The sequence below is a fragment of the Pongo abelii genome, chromosome 16 (assembly GCF_028885655.2).
Source record: "Pongo abelii isolate AG06213 chromosome 16, NHGRI_mPonAbe1-v2.0_pri, whole genome shotgun sequence".
Lineage (NCBI taxonomy): Eukaryota > Metazoa > Chordata > Mammalia > Primates > Hominidae > Pongo > Pongo abelii.
In genome coordinates this window covers 86,325,970-86,351,211 of record NC_072001.2, presented here as the reverse complement: position 1 = coordinate 86,351,211, position 25,242 = coordinate 86,325,970, and the positions used below count along the sequence as shown (strand labels likewise).

Genomic DNA, 25,242 nt, shown 5'->3' with positions numbered 1-25,242 from the left:
GTTTGCTTTAAGAAATAAAATAAATTCTTAGGCCGGGCACGGTGGCTCATGCCTGTAATCTCAGCACTTTGGGAGGCCAAGGTGGGAGGTTCACCTGAGGTCAGGAGTTTGAGACCAGCCTGGCCAACATAGTGAAACCCTGTCTCTACTAAAAACACACACACACACACACACACAAATTAGCTAGGCATGGTGGCAGGCGCCTGTAATCGCAGCTACTCAGGAGGTTGAGGTAGAATTACTTGAACATGGGAGGCGGAGGTTTGCAGTGAGCCGAGAGCGTGCCATTGCATTCCAGCCTGGGCAACAAGAGCAAAACTCCGTCTCAAAAAAAAAAAAAAAAAAAAAAAAAAAGAAAAGAAAGAAAGAAAATAAATTCTTAAAAGAGTTAATTATTCTTTGTGATAATAAAGAGCCTATCTTTATTTCTTCTCTCTGTGTGTGTGTGTGTTGTGTGTGTGTTTGTAATTATTTCTATTTTTCACTCTGTTCCTACAACTATGAGGAAGTAATAGTCTCTCTTCCAAATACTGTTAGTCCAAAGGCTTGTTTGGAGAATCAGACTGTTCTTTGTTTTGGACCCTGGCTGCTTGCTTCCAATTCTCAACTCTTTCCACGTGGCAGACCACCAACAAGGAATAATATTCCTAGTCCATTTGGATGAATCCTTCTCTTAATCCCTTCCCTCTGGGATTTAATGCTAACAGCGTTTTTAAAATTTACATTTCAAAATGATTGAGTAAATTTTTCTCTATAATTGGGAAAAGGCAAGATTTTTAACTAAGAATTTTGCTTTTGCATTAGGTTTACACTGCATTAATAAGACATACATTTATCAAATAGAGCTATGATATACTGTAAATATACATTAAATAAAGCTATGCTCTATTTAAAAACCTAATTCTGAACACATGGTTCTCATGAAAAATTATAATACCTTGAGTGGAGACTGACATCTGAGCTGATAATAGCAGTAGTTTAAAGGAGTAGTCATTCATTCCATCAATCCCTCAACAAATGTTGATTGAATCTCTGTAATGTGGCATCATGCTGGGTGTATGATACTGTGATGTGACATAGAATTGTATCCAAAGTAATTCCTGCAATTTCAATCTTGAAACTAAAGAAGAGGAGCTTTTTCTTTTTGAAGGCTAAGATTACAGTTGCCCTTTATTAAGCAACCTGCATGTATAAGAACTGTATGAGATATGCCATGTGCCTTATAATTACAGTTTACTCTTCTGCTCCTCTGTGTTTGCTTCAGCAGCACATATATTAAAATTAACAATACAGAGAAGATTAGCATGGCCTCTGTACAAGGATGGTATGAAATTTGTGATGAGTTTTAAAAAAGGCCAGTTAGTTGTAAGGGAAGGGAGAAAAGAAGGTGCGGGAGAAGCGACAGAAGCTAAGCTTCTCTGTATATACCTATCTTATACATTTGGCTTTGGGATCATGCAACTATTTTATATATTTGTAAAGTAAAATTAGATTTTAAAAGAACGATCCCTAAGAATAAAAAATAAAATAATAAAAGCAAAAAAACCTATGATTCCCATTGGTGGTGGTAACCACATAGAGAAGAATTATTCTAATTGACTTTAATACACATGAATTTCACTGAAGGTCAGTATATCCAAGGATAAAATAACTAAAAATGAGATTTAAAACTTTTTGCAGTGACCTTATTGTTGATGGTAGCATTGGATTTGCTGTTATGAGACTGCTGTGTAGGTGATGTGAGACAAAGCAAATGAACAATACAAATGTGATCATTTGGTTTTTTATTCTGGTAATCTTGTAAATCCATATTCTTGATATGGGAAAAAGGAGACAGGGAAAAAAGATAGAAGAAATTAAGTGAAAACTCTATAGTCCTGAAATTGAATTGTAAGTATCTGTAAAAACTCCTGAGGTCTTTTGTCTTAAACAAAACAAAACCAGGACATATTTTGCAGATCCCTTCACTGAAAAGGCATAATAACAATGAGCAAATGGCCAACTTAATAGCAATGATCTAGCTAGCGCCCAGGTCATGGTCTTTCAACACCATGTCCCATTTAAAAGGAACCAGGATTCCATGGCAAAATTACTTATTCTGGGTCTGGAGGTAAAAATATGCAAAATTAGCCTGGAACATTATGTAGTTAACAGGTAGCAAGGAAGCTGTCAAGACTACTAGAGTCTCATCAGAAGGACTCAGGAATCAGCTTGTCAACAGTTTTATGAGCAGAAATTGGGACAATTTGAGGCCAGGTGCGGTGGCTCACACCTGCAATCCCAGAATTTTGAAATGCTGAGGCGGGCAGATCACTTGAGGTCAGGAGTTTGAGACCAGCCTGGCCAACATGGTGAAACCTCATCTCTACTAAAAATACAAAAATTAGCCAGGCGTGGTGGTGCGTGACTATATAATCCCAGCTACACAAGAATTGCTTGAACCCGGGAGGCAGAGGTTGCCGCGAGCTGAGATCCTGCCACTGCATTCTAGCCTGGGTGACAGAGTGAGACTCCGTCTCAAAAAAAAAATAAGTTGGGACAAAATTTGAGCATCAATAAAAGCAAAAACTGCAAAGGACTTAAGCATGTCAACTATGTTTATATCCCTAAGTTAATAATAATACGAAAATGCATTAGTCAGTGTTGGCGGGTGCTCAGGAATCAACTCATTACATTGAAAACAAATAGAAGGAAAAAACCCAAATATTCATTCTGCCTTTTCTATATGAATGATATCACTGGATAACCAAACAGTAGATGAGGAGAATTTGTCTTTACAGAAATATTTCAGTCAATAAATAAAGAAGAGATGATAGAATGAGAATGTCATCATTTTGCAACCCTAATGAACTGATATATGCATTGAATATCCAAGCCAATAAAGTCGCAAAAAGAGAGACAGCCAAACAGTATACATCTCTTGATGGAAGAGCCCGGTACTACCCGTGTAGGATTCTTGCCTTCTATGGTGCTTCTCGACCTCCCCAAAATTGAGGCTCTAGATCTAACTACCCATTTATGAGAATTACAGTGTACAAGGAAACACATTAAACTAAATAATGGGTTTGCAACCACCAAAATCCAGACAGTGGGAAACTTTACAGGACAAACAATTCAGTTTCTTCAACAAATAAATTGCAAAGGAAAAAGAAAACTAGATACAGAACCAAAAAGATTAAGTGAGACTTAAAAGATATATCCACCAATTGCAATGCGTGGCCCTTGTTTGGATCTTTATTTAAATGAACAAATAAACAGACAAAAAACCTACGACAACACTATTTATGACATTTATAAGAAAACTGGAAAATTACTATTTTGTTGTCAACTCCTAATTTCTAAGGCATGAAAATGGTATTGTGAATATGCTAAAAAGTAAATTTTATGAATTCATATGAAAATATTTACTGATTAAATGATGTTTTGTATAATGGGAGTGGGTGAGTAGTAGAATAAGATTGGACTTGGGTTGCTGATTGTGGGGCTGGGCTATGGGTACTTGGGGTTCATTAGACTTTTCTGTCTATGTATGTTTGAAATCTTGCATAGTAAAAGGTAAAAGATAAAAGTAACAACAACAAAACAACATCAACAAATCAAAAATGAAACTCAACTTTGCAGTGAATTGGATAGCATCATTCCATATTATTAATAAGGAAGTTGTGGCTTGGAGGAGCTAACAGCCTCACCAGGACACAGTCAGTCCATGGCAAAGCCAATTTCATACCTAGGTCTTTTTCAAGAGAAAAAATATTTGGCCTGGTGCGGTGGCTTATACCTGTAATCCCGGTACTTTGGGAGGCTGAGGCGAGCAGATCACTTGAGGCTAGGAGCTTGAGACCAGCCTGACCAACAAGGCAAAACCCCATCTCTACTAAAAATACAAAAATTGCTGGGCGTGGTGGCTTATGCCTATAATCCCAGCTACTCAGGAGGCTGAGGCAGGAGAATCACTTGAGTCCGGGAGGCAGAGGTTGCAGTGAGCCGAGATCATACCACAGCACTCCAGCCTGGGTGACAGAGAGAGACTCTGTCTCATTTTAAAAAATAAATAAATAAAGAGAGAAAACATGTTCACTTTTTTGCCATACTACATTGCATACCTAAAATTAAATAATGCAACTTCAAAAATATCAAATTCAGTAGAAAAAATTAATTAGCAGACAAGCATTTTACAATTAAACATTTCTTCCATAGATATTTCTTAAATGTTTGGTCCCTGACCTCATTGCCACATTAAAATAAGATATATAATCATATTCAATTAAGTTCAAACTTACGTGTGCAGTAATTTAAAGTTTAATTTATGAGTATTCCATGAGGCTTTGTAAAAGCATCCCCGTGATACTTCACACATTCTGACACCAGAACATATTTGAGAAGTATTGATTTAGCGGTTGGTGACAAAAGGTTTTTAGAATTTTCAGCACACACAAAGGTTAGAATGTGTCAGTGGGCATTACACTCTGAATAGCCATGTTAAGTACTAAAATATTTTAATGACAGAAAGTATGCCCTGCTGTTGGCGGTGAAACTGTGTTACCATTAGCGTATTTTACAAGTTGAGTCTATTTTGTGTTCTAACTTGAAGCAGCTTTATTTCCTGCCCCATTACAGGATAGTGCTTTTATAATATAAAATAAATGTCCCCAATTCAACTCATTTTAAGACATGGATTTATAATGCCATGAACTTTGGGCAAACCTTTAAAATGTTTTAAAGCATATTTTTTCTTAGTTTTAAACCTTGAATTATTCCACTCATGGTTTTTATGTTAAAAAATATTTCATTAAACTTGCCAAATTTTATTGTAAAATACTTGAATAAGAAGTCTAAAAAATAAATGCACAAAACATTTTGTTCTTCTCCGGGTTCAGATGATGAGTATGGGAAATCTTTTTTCTGTGCAGCTTAGTTAGCAATTTTTTATGTTTTTATTTTTTGTTATATTTTATTTAGAAGCAGCATATATACTTTTTAAGTTAGCAAAATTGGCCCTACCTGGGATTGGAACAGTTTGGCAGAACTATAGGAAGTTACCCTGAAGTTCCATTTTCTCTGCCAGATGTGATTTTGCCACGACTTGGTATCTGTCTGTTAGGCCTAACTCTTGCCACATGGCACAGGAAACCTTATTTTAAACAACCAGAGTTCATCAGCAATCTTATTAAATATCTGGCATGTTTTATCATTCATGAGCATTGATTAGTGTTGGACCTCACAGTCACATTGTCCCATCTGCACACAGGGAGAACTCTGACGCTTCAGACTCAGAAGCCTCTTAGTAAAGGATTTGTGTGAGCAAAGTATCTTTCCCAGAGGGTCTCTGAGAGCCCCTTGCTTAACTCCTACTCAGTTATAATCCAATTCTACATAGATTAACATCTTTAAGGAAGTATAAGCAGTATATCACGGAGCCTAGTACATGTTCCGTAGTTTGAGAGAAGGGGACCTCCAATTCTCTAAACACTCTTAGATGTTGCCTTCTTCTGAAGTAGATTTACAACAAGAAACCTAGGAAACACAAGACACTAGCATATTTATGTGTTTTGTTTGTTTGTTTGTTTTTGGGATGAAGTCTTGCCCTGTTGCCCAAGCTGGAGTGCAGTGGCTCCATCTTGGCTCACTGCAACCTCTGCCTCCTGGGTTCAAGCGATTCTCCTACTTCAGCCTCCTGAGTAGCTGGGACTACAGGTGTGCACCACCATGCCCAGCTAATTTTTTTATTTTTAGTAGAGATGGGGTTTCACCATGTTGGCCAGGCTGGTCTCAAACTCCTGACCTCATGATCCGTCTGCCTTGGCCTCTCAAAGTGCTGGGATTACAGGCGTGAGCACCTGGCCACAGATTTATATTTTTAAGAGGACATTGCCTTTATGAAACTGACTTAAACTCATGAGGCAGGACAGACTGAGATGAGCGAAGACGAAAAAAGATGAAAGGCATAGTTTCCAAATGAAATCGAGAGGCAGGAGGTGCTGGATTCAGCAGAGAATCAGATTAGTGAAAACAAATTCAGAAAAGTTCAGTTACAGAGGATAAGGACAGGGAAATAAAATCAACGAGGAGACTGTAGCTATGTTGGGCAGATCTCAGACATCCAATATAAGTACTCACAAAAGAGAGAAGACATCAAACGGAAGAGAGGAAATTCAGTCAGTGCTATAAGACAGCTTTGATTTACTAAAAGCTTTTGTGAAAAAAATTCAAAGCTATCATTAAATATGTGTCAGTTGTAAGATGTATTGCATTTTGATTTCAAACAATGGAAAAAGATAGGAAGCAGCAAGTTAGAATTTAGGAAATGTAGAAACAGAAAAAATTATGATACAGAAATTGTTATAGGCCGTATCCTCTGAGCCTAAGTAATTCAAATAAACATTAAGTGAAGAGGTTTGAATCAAAACCTATAAACATTACGAATTTTAAAACACTCTTCTGAAGAAATTATTCATGCAAGAGGAAATGAAAAATATAATTACACATTATGTAGAAGATAACAAAAACAAGAGTATTCATTTCAGAAATTATCATGTAACTACAGTCTATACTGAGAGGACCTCACATTCTTTCAATAAATGTAAACATTTAATATATTCAGTAAGTGATATTGGAACAGTTGGTTAATTTAGAAAAAGTTAATTTAAATTGTTAACATATGTAATAGTAAATTCCAGATGGATTGAAGAGTTAAATAAAAAATTTAACCATAAAAACATAAAAATACCATGAAAGTAAATACTTCTCAAATTTCTGATGGAGAAGCTTCAAATGAATGGAAAGTAAAATGTATTGATGGATTTAACTACATAGAAGGCTTAAAATGAATACTTGTTGAAAAACATTCAAATGAGAAGTTAAAGTAAGATAACATGTAATACAAGTTTTATAAAATACTGTGTAAAAGACTTTTCAAATAGACAAAAAAGAGATAGTAGATGAATAGGTAAAGGAAAATACTTTACAGTTCTAATAGAAAAGCAAGTTACTGGTTAATAATCATATGGAAAGATTCAACTTTATTTCTAATCAATGAAATATAAACCCAAGCAATGACTAAAAAGCACTCCCTCACCTCCAGCAATTACTTTCAAAAAAAGAAGTTTGCAAACCCAGTGCTAGTGATGGTGATGGGCAGAGATCAAGTTTATATTGTGCTGTTGAATACTGCTAAGTGCAGTGCTTTCGATAAGCAGTTTTGCAACATGTATTAAGAACCTCAGAAGTATCTTTAGTTTTTGACTCAGCAAATGTTGTTTCAGGGAATTTCCCAAGGGAATATTCTAAGTAAAAAGAATGCTTCCTGCAAAAATACATTGATATTATTATTTATAATACTTGACAACCATAAACAATCTAAATGTTAAACCATAAGGGAATGGCCAAGTAAATTATGGGATTTCTGAGATGGAATATTACTAATTTTTATTATGCTTATACTTTTGAAATAGCAGGAAATGCTAACATGATATCCTTAAGTTAAAAGATCATGTCACAGAATCACATAGCAAATCTATAATTTTATTTATATGTGAACAGAAAGATAAACCTCATGAAAAAGCAAAAATAACAGTGGTTATCACTGGGTTGTGGAATTAAGAGTGTTTTAAATTTTCTTTTAAATGTATTCTCCAGGCTTACTACAAATGAGCATATAATACGTTGATCATTAAAATATGATTAAAATATTCTTTCTAAATAGTGATGAAGAAACACTTGGGAGGGGATTAACAATAGTTAATTAACAAGATATTTTGAAGGTTGGTGGTGGCAATTTTAATACAAAGAAAGGATTTGGGGAGTGGACATCCAAGGCTCAATACTTGTTTAATAGTGTCCACTTTTTTCTACTCCTGGTTCTGATTTCCCTTCTTGTTTTTTTTTAATTTTTAAATTTTATTTATTCATTTATTTTTATTTTATTTTTTATTTTTTGAGACAGAGTCTCACTCTGTTGCCAGGCTGGAGTGCAATGGTGCAGTCTCGGCTCAGTGCAGTCTCTGCCTCTCGGGTTCAAGTGATTCTCCCGTCACAGCCTCCCGAGTAGCTGGGATTACAGGCACACACCACCACACACAGCTAATTTTTGTATTTTTAGTAGAGACAGAGATTTCACCATGTTGCCCAGGATGGTCTCGATCTCCTGACCTCTTGATCCGCCTGCCTCGGCCTCCCAAAGTGCTGGGGTTACAGGTGTGAGCCACCGTGCCCGGCCTATTCATTTATTTTTAACATTTGTGGGTACCTAGTAGGTGTATATATTTATGGGGTATGTGAGATATTTTGAATCAGGCATGGAATACACAATAATCAAATCAGGGTAAATGGGGTATCCATCACCTCAGGCATTTATCCTTTCTTTGTGTTCAATCAAATTATACTCTCAGTTATTTTAAAATGTATAGTAAATTATTGTTGACTGTAGTCACCCTGTTGTGCTACCAGATACTGGATCTTATTCATTTTATCTAACTATATTTTTGTACCCATTAGCCATCCCCGCTTCCCCCACCGCCACTATCCTTCCTAGCCACTGGTAACCACCATTCTACTGTGGATCTGCATGAGTTCAAATGTTTTAATTTTTTTTAGCTTCCACAAATAACTGAGAACATGTGAAGTTTGTCTTTCTGTACCTGGTTTATTTCACTTAACATAATGACCTCCAGTTTCATCCATGTCATTGCAAATGACAGAATCTCATTCTTTTTTTATGGCTGAAGAGTACTCCATCGTGTATATGCATCACATTTTTTTTTTAATCCATTCATCTGTTCATGGACCCTTATGTTGCTTCCAATTCTTAGCGATTGTGAATAGTGCTGCAAAAAACATGGGAGGGCAGATATCTCTTTGATATACTGATTTCCTTTCTTTTGGGTATATACCTAGGAGTGGGACTGCTGGAACATATGATAGTTCTAGTTTTAGTTTTTTGAGGAACCTCCATACTGTTCTCCATAGTGGTTGTGCTAATTTACATTCCCACCAACAGTGTATGAGGGTTCCTCTTTCTGCACATTCTTGCCATCATTCATTATTGCTTGTCCTTTGGATAAAAGTCATTTTAACTGGAGTGAGATGATATCTCATTGTAGTTTCGATTTACATTTCTCTGAAGATCAGTAATGCTGAGTACCTTTTCATATGCCTGTTTGGACTCAAGCAGTCCTCTCATCTCATCCTCTTGAGTAGGTGGGACCACAGGCTTTTTAACTTGATGTGATCCCACTTGTCTTCTTTTGCTTTGGTTGCCTGCACTTGTCGGGTATTACTCAAGAAATCTTTGCCCAGTCCAATGTCCTGGAGAATTTCCCCAGTGTTTTCTTTTAGTAGTTTCATAGTTTGAGGTCTTAGACTTAAGAATTTAATGCATTTTGATTTGAGTTTTGTGTATGGCAAGAGATGGGTATCTAGTTTTATTCTTCTGCATATGGACATCCAATATTCCCAGCATCATTTATTGAAGAGACTCTCCTTTCCCCAGTGTACGTTCTTGGCAGCTTTGTTGAAAATGAGTTCACTGTAGAAGTATGCATTTATATCTGGGTTCTCTATTCCTTTGGTCTATATGTCTGTTTTTTATGGCAGTACCATGATGTTTTGGTTACTACAGCTCTGTAGTATAATTTGAAGTCAGGTAATGTGATTCCTCCAGTTTTCTTATTTTGGTCAGGATAGCTTTGGCTATTCTGGGTCTTTTGTGGTTCCACATAAATTTTAGTATTATTTTTTCTCTTTCTGTGAAGAATGTCATTGATATTTTGATATGGATTGTATTTAATCTGTAGATGACTTTTGGTATTATGGACATTTTAACGATATTAAACAATATGTTTTTTATTTTTTGATTCTTCCAACCCATGAATATGGAATATCTTTTCATTTTTTTGGTGTGTCCTCTTCAATTTCTTCCATCAACATTTCGTAGTTTTCATTGTAGAAATCTTTCATTTCTTTGGTTAAGTTTATTTCTAGGTATTTTATTTGTAGGTATTGTGAATGGGACTGCTTTCTTGATTTCTTTTTCAGATAATTTGCTATTGGCATATGGAAATGCTACTGATTTTTGTATGCTGACTTTGTGTCCTGCAACTTTACTGGATTTGTCAGTTCTAATAGTTTTTTTGTGTGGTATCTTTAGTTTTTTCCAAGTATAAGATCATATCATCTGAAAACATGGATAATTTTACTTCTTCCTTTCCAATTTGGATGCCTTTTATTTATTTCTCTGTCTGATTGCTCTAGCTAGGAATTCCAGCACTATGTTGAATAACAGTGGTGAAACTAGCATCCTTGTCTTGTTGCTGATCTTAGAGGAAAGGCTTGCAATTTTCCCTTATGCAGTATGATACCAGCTGTGGGTCTGTTATATATGGCTTTCATTATGTTGATGTGTGTTCCTTCTATATCTAGTTTTTTGAGTTTTATTTTTATCATGAAGGAATGTTGAATTTTATTAAATGCTTTTCCAGCGTCAATTGAAATGATCATATGGTTTTTGTCCTTCATTCTGTTGATATGATGTATCACATTGATTTGCATATGTTAAACCATCCTTGCATCCCTGGGATAAATCCCACTAGGTCATGATGAATAATCTTTCTAATTTATTGTTGATTTCAGTTTGATAGTATTTTGTTGAGGATTTTTGCATCAGTGTCAATCAGGGATATTGGCCTGTAGTTTTCTTTTTTCTTTTTTTTTGATGTGCCTTTGGTTTTAGTATCAGGGTAATACTGGCCTCAGAGAATGAATCTGGAAGTATTCACTCCTCGATTTTTGAGAATAGTTTGAGTAGGGTTAGTATTAGTTCTTGTTTAAATGTTTAGTAGAATTCAGTAGTGAAGCCATTGGGTCTTGGGCTTTTCTTTGTTAGGAGCCTTTTAATTATGGCTTCAATCACATTACTTGTTATTGGTCTGTTCAGGTCTTGAATTTCTTCCTGGTTCAATCTTGGTAGGTTGTATGTGTCTAGGAATTTATCCATTTTTTTTTCTAGATTTTTCAATGTATTGGTATATAGTTGCTGGTAATAGCCACTAATTATCCTTCAGATTTCTTTGGTGTCTCTTATAATGTCTCCTTTTTCATCTCTGATTTCGTTTGAGTCTTTTCTTTTTTCTTCTTATTCTGGCTAAGGGTTTGTTCATTTTGTTTATCTTTTCAAAAATCAACTTTTTGTTTCATTGATTTTTTTTGTATTTTTTGTGTTAATTTCATTTTTTTGTGCTCTGATGTTTATTATTTCATTTCTTCTGCTAATTTTGGGTTTTGTTTTCTCTTGTTTTTCTAGTTCTTTAAGATCCATCATTAGGTTGTTTATTTAGAGCTTTTCCAGTTTTTGTTTTGGTGTTTATTGCTGTAAATTTCTTAGTACTACTTTCGCTGTATTACATCAGTTTTGGTATGTTGTGTTTCCATTTTCATTTTTAATTTCCTTCTTAATTTCTTCATTGACCCACTGGTCATTCAGAAGCATATTGTTTAATTTCCATGTGTTTGCATAGTTTTCAAAATTCCTCTTGTTATTGATTTCTAGTTCCATTCCATTGTGGTCAGAGAAGATACTTGATATGATTTCAATTTAAATTTTTTTTAAAGACTTGTTTTTGGCCTAACATGTGGTCTGTCCTTGAGAACGAGCCATGTGTTGAGGAGAAGAAAGTGTATTCTGTAGCCATTTGATGAAATGTTCTGTAAATATCTGTTAGGTTCATTTGGTCTATAGTGCAGATTAAGTCCAGTGTTTCTTTGCTTATTTTCTTCTAGATGATCTATCCAATGCTGGAAGTGGGGTGCTGAAGTCTCCAGCTATTATTATATTGGAATCTGTGTCTCTCTTTAGCTATAATACTATTTGCTTTATTTATCTGTGTGATCTAGTGTTGGGTGCATACATATTTATAATTGTTATATCCTCTTGGTGTCTTGACCTCTTTATCATTATATAATGACTTTCTTTGTCTCTTTTTTATAGGTTTTGTCTTGAAATATATTTTGTTTACGTACAGCTATCCCTGCTCTTTCTTGGTTTCCATTGACATGGAATATCTTTTTTCATCCCTTTTTTTCAGTCTATGTGTGTCTTTATAGGTGCAGTGTGTTTTTCTAGGCAACACATCATCGAGTATTTTTTTTTTTTTTCATTTAGCCACTCTATGTCTTTTGATTGGACAGTTTAGTCCACTTACATTCAATGTTATTATTTATAAGTATGGACTTTTGCCATTTTGTTATTTGTTTTCTGGTCTTCTCCTCGTTCCCCCCGCCCCCTTCCTCTTTTCTTTCTAGTGAGGGTGATTTTCTCTGGTGGTATGTTATAATTTCTTGCTTTAATTTTTATATATCTGTTGTATGCTTTTTGATTTGAGGTTACCATGAGGCTTACAAATACTATCTGGTAACCCATTATTTTAAACTGATGACAACTTAACACTGATTGCATAAACAAACTAACAAGCAAAGAGAAAACCAATATAAATTCTACACTTAAACTACATCCTCCTGCTTTTAAACTTTTTGTTTCTATTTACATCTTATTATACTGTCTATGTCCTGAAAAGTTGTAGTTATTATTTTTGATAGGTTCATCTTTTAATCTTTCTACTCAAGATTTGAGTAGTTTATGTGCCACAATTACAGTGTTATAATATTCTGTGTTTTTCTGTGTAGCTGCTATTACTGGTGAGTTTTGTACCTTCAGATGATTTCTTATTGCTCATTAAAGTCTTTTTCTTTCAGGTTAAAGAATGCCCTTTAGCGTTTCTTGCAGAACAAGTCTGGTGTTGATGAAATCTCTCAGTTTTTGTTTGTCTGGGAAAGTCCTTATTTCTCCTTCATGTTTAAAGGGTGTTTTTGCTGGATATACTATTCTAGGATAAAGGGTTTTTTTTCTCCTTCAGCAGTTTACATATGTCATGTTACTCTCTCCTGGCCTGTAAATTTTCCACTGAGGAGTCTGCTGCCAGATGTATTGGGGCTCCATTGTATGCTGTTTCTTTCTCTTGCTGCCTTTAGGAACCTTTCTTTATTCTTAACCTTTGGGAGTTTGATTATTAAATGCTTTGTGGTAGTCTTCTTTGGGTTAAATCTGCTTTGTGTTCTATAAGCTTCTTGTACTTCAATATTGGTATTTTTTCTGTAGGTTTGGGAAATTCTCTGTTATTATCCTTTTGAGTAAACTTCCTACCCCAATCTTTCTCTCTACCTTCTCTTTAACACTAATAACTGTTAGATGTCCCCTGTTGAGGCTATTTTTTGGTCCCATAGGCATATGTCATTATTTTTTATTTTTTTTCTTTGTCTCCTCTGACTGTGTATTTTCAAATAGCCTGTCTTCAGGCTCACTAATTCTTTCCTCTGCTTGATCATTTCTGCTGTTAAGAGATTCTGATGCATTCTTCTATTTGTCAATTGCATTTTTCAGCTCCAGAACTTCTGCTTGATTATTTTAAAATATGTCAATCTCTTTGTTAGTTTTATCTGATAGAATTCTGAATTCCTTCTCTGTGTTATTTTGGATTTCATTGAGCTTCCTCAAAACAGCTATTTTGAATTCTCTGTTTGAAAGGTCACATATCTCTGTCACTCCAGAATTGGTCACCGGTGCCTTATTTAGTTTGTTTGATAAGGTCATGTTTTCCTGGATGGTCTTGATGCTTGTGGATGTTTGTCAGTATCTGGGCATTGAAGAGTTGGATATTTATTGTAGCCTTCTCAGTTTAGGCTTGTTTGTACCCATCCTTATTGGGAAGGCTTTCTAAGTATTTGATGGGATTTGAGTATTGTGATCTAAGTCTTTGGTCACTGCAGCCATACTTGCTTTAATGGGCACCCCAAGCCCAATAACCCTGTGGCTCTAGCAGACTTGTAGAAGTACCACCTTGGCAAAATCCACTAGGTATAAAAACCATACCTCTATGGATCTCAGTTTGAAAAAGACCACTCAGCGTGATGATTCAGGGACAGAATTGTCAGAGAACAGGCAACGAAGTGGAGTACTATCTGACCTGAAGGGCCTATTTTTATCTTTAAGAGATGCATAACATCTAAAAACTGAAATTAAAAACCTGATGCTTAAGAAGAAACATGGAACATTGTAGAAGGCACTGGATCACTCAAGAATATTGATTGCCCAGAGAAGGTGCTAGTGGATGAGGCCAGGAGCACTGACTTCCTAGGGTACACCAAACCAATGGATTTTACAGGTGGAGGAACTACAGGAATAAACTCTGCAGGGCTGAATCTGAAAGAAAATTCCAAACCTGGGATGGTGAACCAGTAAGGGCTAAAGCTAGAGGATCCTCCTTGGAGTGGTGCTAAGGTTGCTCTGCATGGAAAGAGGTAAAAAACGGAGGTCAGATGCTGGAGTGGAGAATAGTGTAAAAGAAGCCAAGCACAGTTTCATACCAAAGCAAAACCAGCCTCAAGAACTCAAAAAGTATAATGGTTAGGAGCATTTAGAATCACAACAATTTTTTTTTTTTTTTTTTTTGCTATTGAGTTGTGTGAATTTCTTATATATTTTGGACATTAATCCTTTCTCAGATATATGGTTTGCAAATATTTTGCCCTAATATGTAGGTTGCCTTTTCATTCTGTTGATTGTTTTCTTTGCCATGCAGAAGCTTTTTAGTTTAATGCAGTCTCACTTGTTTATTTTCACTTTTGTTGCCTGAGGTTTTGGTGTCATATTTGAAAAATTCTTGCCAAGGCTAATATCAAAAAGCTTTCCCGTCTGTTTTCTTCTAAGAGTTTTATGGTGGTTTTAGGTCTTACATTTAAGTCTTTAAGGCATTTTGAGTTGATTTTTGGGTATGGTGTAAGATAAGGGTTCAATTTCATTCTTTCAAATATGGCTTTTCAATTTTCCAAACACTATTTATTGAAGAGACTATCCTTTTCCCATTGTGTATTCTTGGCCCCCTTGTTGAAAATTAGTTGACCATATATGTGTGGGTTTATTTATGGACTCACTCTTTAGTTTCATTGGTTTATGTGTTTGTTTTTATGCTGGTACCATGCTGTTTTGATTACTATATCTTTGTAATACAATTTGAAATCAGGAAGTATAGTAGGAAGTGTGATGCTTCCAACTAACTGGATTAAAAAATGGGCAAATGACATTTCTCAAAAGAAGACATACAGGTGGCCAGCAGGTATATAATAAGGTGCTCAGGATCACTAATCATCAGGAAAATGCAAATAAAAACCACAATGACAAAACATCTCATATCTATTAGGATGTCTGTTATCAAATAGACAAGAGATAATAAGTGTTGGTGAGAGTGTGAAGAAAAGGAACTCTTATATGCCGTTGGTGGGAATGTAAATTAGTGCAGCTATTTTAGAAAACAGTATGGAGGTTCTTCAAAAGTTTAAAAATAGAATTACCATATAATCTAACACTCATGATTCTAGGTATGTATCCAAAGGAAATAAAATCGTTGTCTTTAAGAGATATCTGCACTCCCGTGTTCATTGCAGTGTTATACTCAATAGCCAAGATATGGCAATAACTTAAGTGTCCATTGATAGATGAATGGATAAAGAAAATGTGATATACTTACATATATATAACTATATTATTCTTTACAAATTATTATGAATATTATTCGGCCTTAAAAAAGAAGGAAATCCTGCCTTTTGCAACAACATGAATGGAACTGGAGGACATTATGCTAAGTGGAGTAAGCCAGACACAGAAACAAAAATACTGCATGATCTCACTTATACGTGAAATCTAAAGATTATATAGCAACAGAGAGTAGAACTATGGTTACCAGGGCCTGGAATGGAGAGGAGATGTTGGTTAAAGGGTACAAGTTGCAGTTATATAGGATAAATGACTATAGTTAATAATGCTGTATTATATACCGGAAATTTGCTATGAGAGTAAATTTCACCACACATACACAAAAGTAACCATGTGAGGAGATGGATATGTTAATTTGCTTGACTATAGTAATCATTTCACTATGTACATGTATATCAAAACATGTTGTACCTCTTACATATGTACAGCTTTTACTAAAAGAATCACAACAAACCCATTGCTTTGATAGTAATTGGTGTTCCCAAAAATGATTCTGAGTAGTCAGAAGGGGTTAAATTATTTTCTAGGTACCTTATTTCCAGACTGTAATGTGTGTTTTCCATTTAAAAAGAGTTAAGCTAAAAATAATACACTAAAGGGCATCCTTTATTACCTAAAAAATAACTAAGTGTCCTAATTCTGTCAGATAAGTGAGTCAACACTGTATATTTTATCTGCCTAACAGATGCATCCTTTGTCAGTTCAAAACATACACGAGTAAAAGTGGGATTTAAAGGAACAGCTTGGAATGAATGGTATTTCTTAAAATTTTGATTTTCCCAGAAAATTCAATTCTGGTCAAATAATGATGGGCAATAATATACACCAGGGCTATTGCTTTCACATTTATTAATGAATTTGGATTACAAGAAATACTCTAGAACTCTATTAGAAACTATATAAACAATGTTCAGCTCTGTCTTAACTAGTTGATTGCATTCCATAAAACCATTGTTTTTATTCTGTTAACATTTCGTGGAAATGGAATTTATTGAATTTGCCTCATTTATGCTAGATTATCTTTCTACCTCATACACAGAGTTGAATTTTCATCAGAAAGTCACACATACCTGTTTATCTTTTTTTTGTGTTAAAGGGGTATGTTTCTTTAGAAACCACCAGCTTAGGATATGGTGTCATTCCGAATGTGATTCCTGTCAGACTACAGTGGGCACAGGTAATGGATATTGTCATAAATGACATTTGGTTCATTAGAATCTGTCAAAACGGGCTGGGTAAATTATGGCTGTTGGAAAGAGCACAATACTGCATTGTATTGGGGAAACACACTTGTAAGGAATTCCTGAGCTGGTATTTATTACAACCTGCCACATCATTTCCATTTTCTGCATTTCATTAAATTTACCGTCTGGCTGTAATCACAAGAGTGAAATGGAAAATGTAATGTAAAATATCTCCTTAAACCCTCCTAAACAAAAATGAACTGAATCATCCATTCAATCAAGACAAGTTGAACACCTACTATACACCAACCCTCTGCAATAAAGTGAGGAACAAGACAGTTTCTGTTTTCAACTAGGCCAGAGCCCAGCAGGGGAAATGAATGGACAAAACTAATCCTAATGTAATACTATCGTAGAGGTGTTGACAGAGACGATAGAAGTGGAGAGGAAGGTTCTCTTCCTGGGGGTGAGAGACTTAGTCATGGGTGTCTACAAATTAGGTACTGACCCTGTCGGGTAGAGACTGTGAGTCACAGTGATTGGAATTCTGGGGCTGGTGCTAAGTTAATTGTCCTTTGGCATTTTTGTGGGCTGCGCGCATTACATGGGTGGAATTTAATGTCATTTTAACTCACCAGAGAAAGTTTGTGGGTCTAGAGGTTTGGAAAATAACTCGCTCTGTAATATGCTGCATTTTAGTGCAAATCTTTCAAATGATCGCACCGTATTTACTAATCTTTGATGGAAGCTATCTCATTGTCTGAAGAAAATGGTGTTGATTAAATTTACAGGGAAATGACTTTATTTAAAAATCTCCTCTAGTTTGTTGACAGCACTTATGTTTCATAAAATAGGGGGCATGATCCTGAATTTCATATGAATAAAAAATTATTAATTTTGACATCTACTTTGAATGCCTTAGATAATTTATTTGGCTTAGTGCCCAGTAAAAGCATGGAAGTGACTTGGACATCAACCACAAAATGGCCCAGGGACCCCTTCCCACTGGATAGACATCTGGAGTGGCGTATAAGGAATAGACAATGCAGGCGGACATTTAATTAAAGATTGGTATTCAGACAGGAGGGAAGCGTGGTGAGTCTCTCAGCATAAACGGAATAGTGAGTCTCTGAGACAAAAGTTATTTTTTGTGTTTTATAATGATGCTTTGCAGCTTGAAACATTTTAACTATAAAATATAGACTATGAACTCATAATGGCATTAAGTCCAGATAGTAATTTTTATGGCAACAATTTATGATGTATTTTTGTGGGTTTTTTAAAGGGGAAAAGTCTTTAACATTTAACTTTTGCAATTTAAAAAATCCCTCTCTTGAGCCTTCAGAACCACAGTGAACACAAAAATTGTAAGGATTTTATTGAGTTACCTATTATGTGAATCTGGATTTGTAGACATTATTTCCATAGTTAATGACACTGGCAAGAATCATGATCTAAAACAAAAACATGTTAACTTTTTTGTTTTAAATTTTCATCCACGAGTTGTCACTGTGTTGCTATTGGCGTTACCAGGACACAGCTAGGAAAGCCAGGGTTGGAAGTGCGGGTTCCCTGTGTTTGCAGATGTTCATGTAGGAGTTCCTTGACCAAATAGCTGTAGCTATTCAGCATCCCAGCACTTGGGTGCCTGCTTTGTGATGAGCTGCCCTGCTCACTCACACCTGCCAGTTCAGGTATGGGTGTAGCCCTTTCTGGGAGGGGTGATGCTCAGCAAGTAGTCTTAAAGGCACAAAGGAATTAGAACATTTCTCTCCAAACCATAAACCGTTGTGGAGCCTAAGGAGAATGAATTTCCTTTTTAGACCCCAGAGGACATTATGCCCAGACTGCCCCCAGGGGTCACTCTCAACTTGGGAATGATTTTTGCAGATGGTGGAAGCATATATTCTCTGGATTCTCCTCTGCTAGTGGGGAGGGCTAGTGGGGAGGGCTGGGATTCTCATGTTTGATATGGCATCTTGAGATGGTCATCCAGCCTCTCTTTGAACACCGACAGAAAGTAGGGAACCTGAACCTCCAATACTAGTTTTCAGATATGATTATACTATTGTCTGAGCGCCACCTGTAGTTATAATAGTTCATCTAATGGATAGTAAAACTCTATCAGGCAGCCTCACTATGCAAATCTTATAGAATAAGAGTATTTATTTTTTAAAATTAAATCTAATATTAAACAAAGCAGTCTATCAGAAGAAAGAAAATTTAACCAGAAATCAAATAAACCAGAAGTAGGTGACAAAGGGAAGAATAAAAGTATCTGATAAAGCCAGGAATAAGACTAAAATAAAAATACACACCATAGAGCTCTCCATACTGACTACAGGGGCACAGATTTGATCTGAGCTTTCTAGCAGCCAACTGGGAGAGAGAAACAATCAGTTGCATAAGTCACAGGTTCATAAGATAATAAACTAACAGTGTTTCTCAGGAGCAACACAACTGTTCCTTATTTTAACAAGGAAAAAGTTACTGATTTCCGTAAGAAAGTAGCCTTAGCCCACAAAGATGAGGAACTTGACTTTGAAAAGGAAATATTTCAGTGTTGGGTCTCTTTAATCTTCTTACCAGATTCATAGTCTGAATAATTATTTTCCAGAAGCTGCTCCCATGAAGAATTTCCTTTTAAGTATTTATAAGGTTATCTTGGGGGATCAGTGGGTGATTTTTAATACACTAAAGCATACAATTTTTTGGCTTGTTTTGGTAGTCTCTCTAACTTCAAGGTTTTTTGTTTTGTTTTGTTTTGGTTTTGTTTTTGCCACTGAGCAATTTTTGTCAAGTCAGCTACCATCAGGATCAAACAGTACAGTAAACTGGGTTTGGATATCCATTAACTTCTGGTGACAAAAGAGGAAGCCCCACATTTAACACACGTAAAATAAAATTTTAAGGAGTTTTTGGCTAGAAAGAGGCTACCAATAAAGTTTGAAAATGCCCCAGTCTCTGCTACTTGAATCTAATTACATGACAGAAGAGATTTGGGGAAGATAAGCCTGCAGTGAAAACAAGGGAGAAATAATCCTGTTTGCTCTGCAGTAACTATTCTAAGGACAGGAGAAAAAAAAAGAAGTTGACTAAACTTAATATACTCAATATTGCCAAGATACCAATTAGCAACATAAGTACAAATTTTCCTCAGGTTCATCCAATATACCACCCTGTGTAATAAGCTAGTGTTCATAAACGGGGGAAAGTGGTTCTTCTATTCCTCAGCAGTCCTGGTGGGATTACACTGGATTTTTCTGTTAATTCTGGCCTTTAGCCCCTTTCCAATATTAACTGTGCCATGGAGTATAGAATATTCAATGATTAAATAATTATAATTTAAAAATTAGACCATGTCAAAAAAAAATAAAATATTAGGCATTTTTAAGAATTTAAGACAAGACACGGACTTTGGATCAAGATGACAGCTAATAATTTTGCATCTACTTCATCGCATATGGCAAATCTCATGAAATGACCTCAAAGTTGTATAAAGAACAATATCTCTGTGATAGCCCTGGAAAAGAAGACAAAGTTGTACCAACAAACTAAAAACTCTGGGAAATTCCTAATGGTTAAAAAGTGGGCAGTTTATATACATGGATAAATAGGATTATAGGAAACTAGCCCACATATATTCAGAAGGAATTCTGTGGTGGAAGCCATTCTGAGAAGTCCCAAGGACTGAATCAGCAATTAAAAAGGAGGTGAGGGGAGAGAAATTGGCATGTGGCCCTGTTGGAGCTGAGCAGTGCATGACAATTGTATTCTTTCCTAGGTAGGTACTGGGTAAGTGGAACACAAGGGCCAGAGAATAATTCATGCTCCAGGTAGCCAGAGACCTCTAGGAGAGATGGGAAGCCCCCAATCTAGAAGATGCATTACCAACATATTCTACCAGACCATAGTCCTCCCACTTCTCCAAGACCACCACAGGCTATAGTAAACAGTTTTGTCAAACAAACGGATACTTAAGTACAAAGAGAAGAAGACAACCAAGACACAATACCCACCCTGGAAGAGGAGGACCAAACATAACAGAAGAGTTAACACCCAGAGAAACAGAGCTACCAAAGGAAACAGAAGAATATTTTAAAGTATAGCTGATTACTATCCTTAGGTAATGTTGAGGAAACTATTACATTATGGAAAAGAAACAATTAGATATTTTGTACACTAAAAATTTGATCCTGAAATCATAGATTGGCTGATAAGCAGAATGGAAATAGGTATAGGTCATGTTAGTGAATTGGAAAATTCAGCACAGTGTAAAAAGGCTTAGAAATGGGAAGTGTGGGGGAAAATAGAGAAAATTCTAAGATATATCTAGGAGTAGAAAGATGATACAAGGGAATAGAATAGAAGGAAGACTATAGTTGATATGGTTAGGCTTTGTGTCTCTTCCCAAATCTCATCCTGAATTGTAATCCCCAGGTGTTGAAGGAGGAATCTGGTGGGAAGTGATTGGATCAGGGGAGCGGTTTCCCCCATGCTGGTCTCATGATAGTGAGTTCTCACGAGATCTGATGGTTTTATTAGTGTTTGGCAAGTTCCTCCTTTGCTCACTCTTCTCTCTCACCTGCCGCCACATATGACATGCCTGCTTCTCTTTCTGCCATGCTTATAAGTTTCCTGAGACCTCCTCAGCCATGCAGAACTATGAGTCAATTAAAACTCTTCTCTTTATAAGTTGCCCAGTCTTGGGCAGTTCTTTATAGCAGTGTGAGAATGGAATAATACAATAACCAAACAATTGAAGAAAACCTTGCAGACCTGGAGAAATACACAAATCTTCAGATGAAAAGAGTCCAGAGAGTATCAATTGGGATGAAAACACAAACATATGCATACCCCGATAGATTGTGTTAAAATTTAAGAATGTTAAGAATTAGGAGAAATATCCAGAAAACACTCATGTTACAAAAAGCAAATTATTCTCTTTTGTTTATGACAATAGAATTCGTGTCAGACTTTCTGCTAGTAATACTTTGTATTAGAAGACAGAGACACTATTAAGGCCTGAGAAAAATGAATTTTAATTTATAATACTGAACTCACCTACACTGGCTGTGTTTCAACTATGAGAGTAAAATAAAAATATCTGTTCAAGTACTACAAGATTGTTACCCAAGACTGTCTCCGAAATAATTAATCCAGAGTATACCTAGCAAAGCAATAATAACAACAAAAACAAGAATCTAACAAGAGGAAAACATGAGGTGCAAGAAAGATGGATGAACAAAGAAACTGGTAAAACTTGGAGTTAAGTTCAATTTTAAATTTGGAAAAAAATGGACCAGGTAATATGTCAGGTAGTTCAAAATTCAGAATGTATAAAGGAATATTTATAAATCTTTCTCACCCACTTTCCCCAATCAGTAGGTTTCTCCTCAGAGGAAGCCAATGTTATTAATTCTTGGGTCTCCTTTTAGAGATATTTTATGTGTATATAAGCAAATTAGCATCTATATGCATGTATGTCACTTACACTTTTTAAATTAGATGGCAGTATACCATATTTTGAACCTTCTAAAATTCTGTGAAGATTTGTCAAGGCTCTGTTTCTTTTGTTTGTTTGTGGCAGGGATATAGATACTTATTACCCTAGACACAGAGAAGAAATTTGTTTAATTTATTTAATTATAAAGTTGTTAAATTTTATTAAATATGTATGTTAGAAGAATGAAATAAGAGGCCAGGCATGGTGGCTCATGCCTTTAATCCCAGCACTTTGGGAGGCTGAGGTGGGTGGATCACTTGAGGTCAGGAGTTTGAGACCAGCCTGGCCAACATGGTGAAACCCCATCTCTATTAAAAATACAAAAAGATTAGCCAGGCATGGTGGCAGGCACTTGTAATCCCAGCTACTTGGGAGGCCAAGGCAAGAGAATCTCTTGAACCTAGGAGGTGGAGGTTGCATTGGGCCGAGATTCTGCCACTGCATTCCAGCCTGGGTGATGGAGCGAGACTACGTATCAAAAACCAAAAAAAAGAAGAATGAAATCAGTTATTATTTCCAGTCTACAAGAAAAAAATAAAATAAAATGAAATAAAGAAAATATGATCATTTCAACAAAATGCAGGATTAAAAAACAAGAAACCCGACAAAAAATGTGATAAAAGGAAAACAAAATAAAATAGCAGAAAAATCTAAATACCCCAAATTACAGTAAATGTATATGAGTTAAATGTCTTCATAAACCTGTAGACTCTGAGATATGTTTAAAAAACAATAGCTAAATGCTTTTTATAAGGGGATACATAAAATCATGCAGAAGGATGGAAAATAAATGGATGGTGAAACATGGATCATGCAAATGTAAACTAAAAGAAAGATTATATAGCAATATTAGTATTAGAAAAATAGAATTTAGGGCCAAAGATATTAATCTGGATAAAAGATTCTTGCATTTCTTACAGGTTGAGCACCCTGAAACTTTTTGTACATTGACATGATGCCACAATGGAAAATTCCATACCTGATGTCATGTGAACGGTCACAGTTAAAACACAGTCAAAACTTTGTTTTATTCACAAAATTATTTAAAATAGTGTAAAAAATTACATTCAGCCTATGTTTATATGATGTATATGAAACATAAATGAATTTCATGTTTAGAATTGGGTGCCATCCCCAAGATATCTTTTTATGTATATGAAACTATTTCAAAATCCAAAAAAAATCTGAAATCCAAAATAGTTCTGGTCCCAAGCATTCTGGATAAGGGACACTCAACCTGTACTATTAAAAAATAGTCATGGATTGCATCTCCCCTGCACTTCTTGGTAGTCTGTTAGTGGGAGATCCTTGTCACCATCCCTTCACCTCCTCCAGTGCCAAGGAGCCCTGCAAGTCCCCATCATGCATGAGTACATCTCCATCCACATTTGCTGGGCTGGTGTCCAGATTGGCAATGCCTGCTGGGAGTTCTACTGCCTGGAACACAGCATCCAGCCTGATGACCAGATACCAGTGACAAGACCAGTGGGAGAGAGGACGCATCCTTCAACACCTTCTTCAGTGAGATAGGTACTGGCAAGCATGAGCCCAGGGCAGTGTTTGTAGACCTGGAACCCATGGCTATTGACAGAGTTCACACTGACACCTATTGCCAGTTCTTGAACCCTGAGCATTGCATCACAGGTAAGGAATAGCTATGCCAGTAACTATGCCGGTGGCCACTACACCATTGGCAAGGAGATCATTGACCTCGTCTTGGACTGAATTTGCAAGCTGGCTGACCAGTGCACAGGGCTTTAGGGTTTCTTGATTTTCCACAGATAATACATGCTCATTTTAGACACTCGTGGAACACTTACAAATATTGATTGGGTATTAGTACACAAAAAACTCAATAAATCCCAAAAAGCAGAAATCATATGGTTTATTTTCTCCAAACTTAGTGCAATAAAATTATACGTTTACCACGAAAAAGTACTCAAATCACACCAAATCTATCCATTTGGAATTTAAAAACACCTTTTTTTGGGTTGATGAAGAATCCAAATTAAAATTACCAATTATTTGGAAATGAATGTAAGAGAACTGCATATCAAAACTCATTGGATTTTGCTAAAGCAGTATTAAGAGAAAACTTTATGACCTTAAAGACAGGGAAAATTGAAAATAAAAATAAACACATTCAACTAAAAAGTATAAAAGACAGCAAAATAACACAAAGGGAAATAAAGATAAGAATAAAAAAGATGCAATAGAGTAACAGCCACAAAACCACAGTATACCTCATCAGTATAGCAAAAAGCTCTTCCTTTGAGAAGACCAATACAGTATAACATCTTTTGACAAGTCTGACACAAATAATAAAAAGACACAAATAAATATCAGACTAATTCTATAGATTCACATGATATAAAAAGGATTATAAATTATGAGCAGTTACTTTGTATAAATTTATAACAGAATTGAATAATTAGATAGAATGAATACTTCTAAATAAAATCTAAATTCCTAAAAAATACAGAAAAACTGTGTAAACCAATATATGTAGAAAAAGTTGAAAAGGCAGCCAGCTGTTTATTCCTTAGAAAGACACCAGGCCAACATATTTTCTTATGTGAATTCTAACAAGCATTTAAGAGGACATGTATTTCCTATGTAATATTAGCTTTTCTGGAACATAGAAAGAGATAGAAAGCTTTCCAGAAGACTGGTATAAATATGAATACTGAAACATCAAAGATAGCACAGAAAAATAAAATTATACTCCAGTCTCATGGACCAAATACTAAAACTCTAAATATACATTAATAGATAGCAATAAGTTAATATTATATTAATTATAACACACTAAATATTATATTAATAAATATTAATAGATGGAATCCCACAGGGTATTTTTTTCTTTTTAGGTTACTGCATCTTCACCAAGTGTGGTTTTTTTCCTAGGAATGAAAGAATGGTTTAAACTTCAGTCATTAACATTAAAAAGTCAG

The 25,242-nt window shown here is 35.5% G+C and overlaps 1 protein-coding gene and 1 pseudogene across 8 annotated transcripts in view; both read left to right on the top strand.

Annotated features, from left to right (window-relative positions):
• Nucleotides 1-25,242, top strand: part of ADAMTSL3 (ADAMTS like 3) — a 388,590-nt gene that overhangs the window by 60,807 nt on the left and 302,541 nt on the right. The gene's annotated exons all lie outside the window — the stretch shown is intronic.
• Nucleotides 1,252-1,347, top strand: LOC112129143 (U6 spliceosomal RNA; annotated as a pseudogene).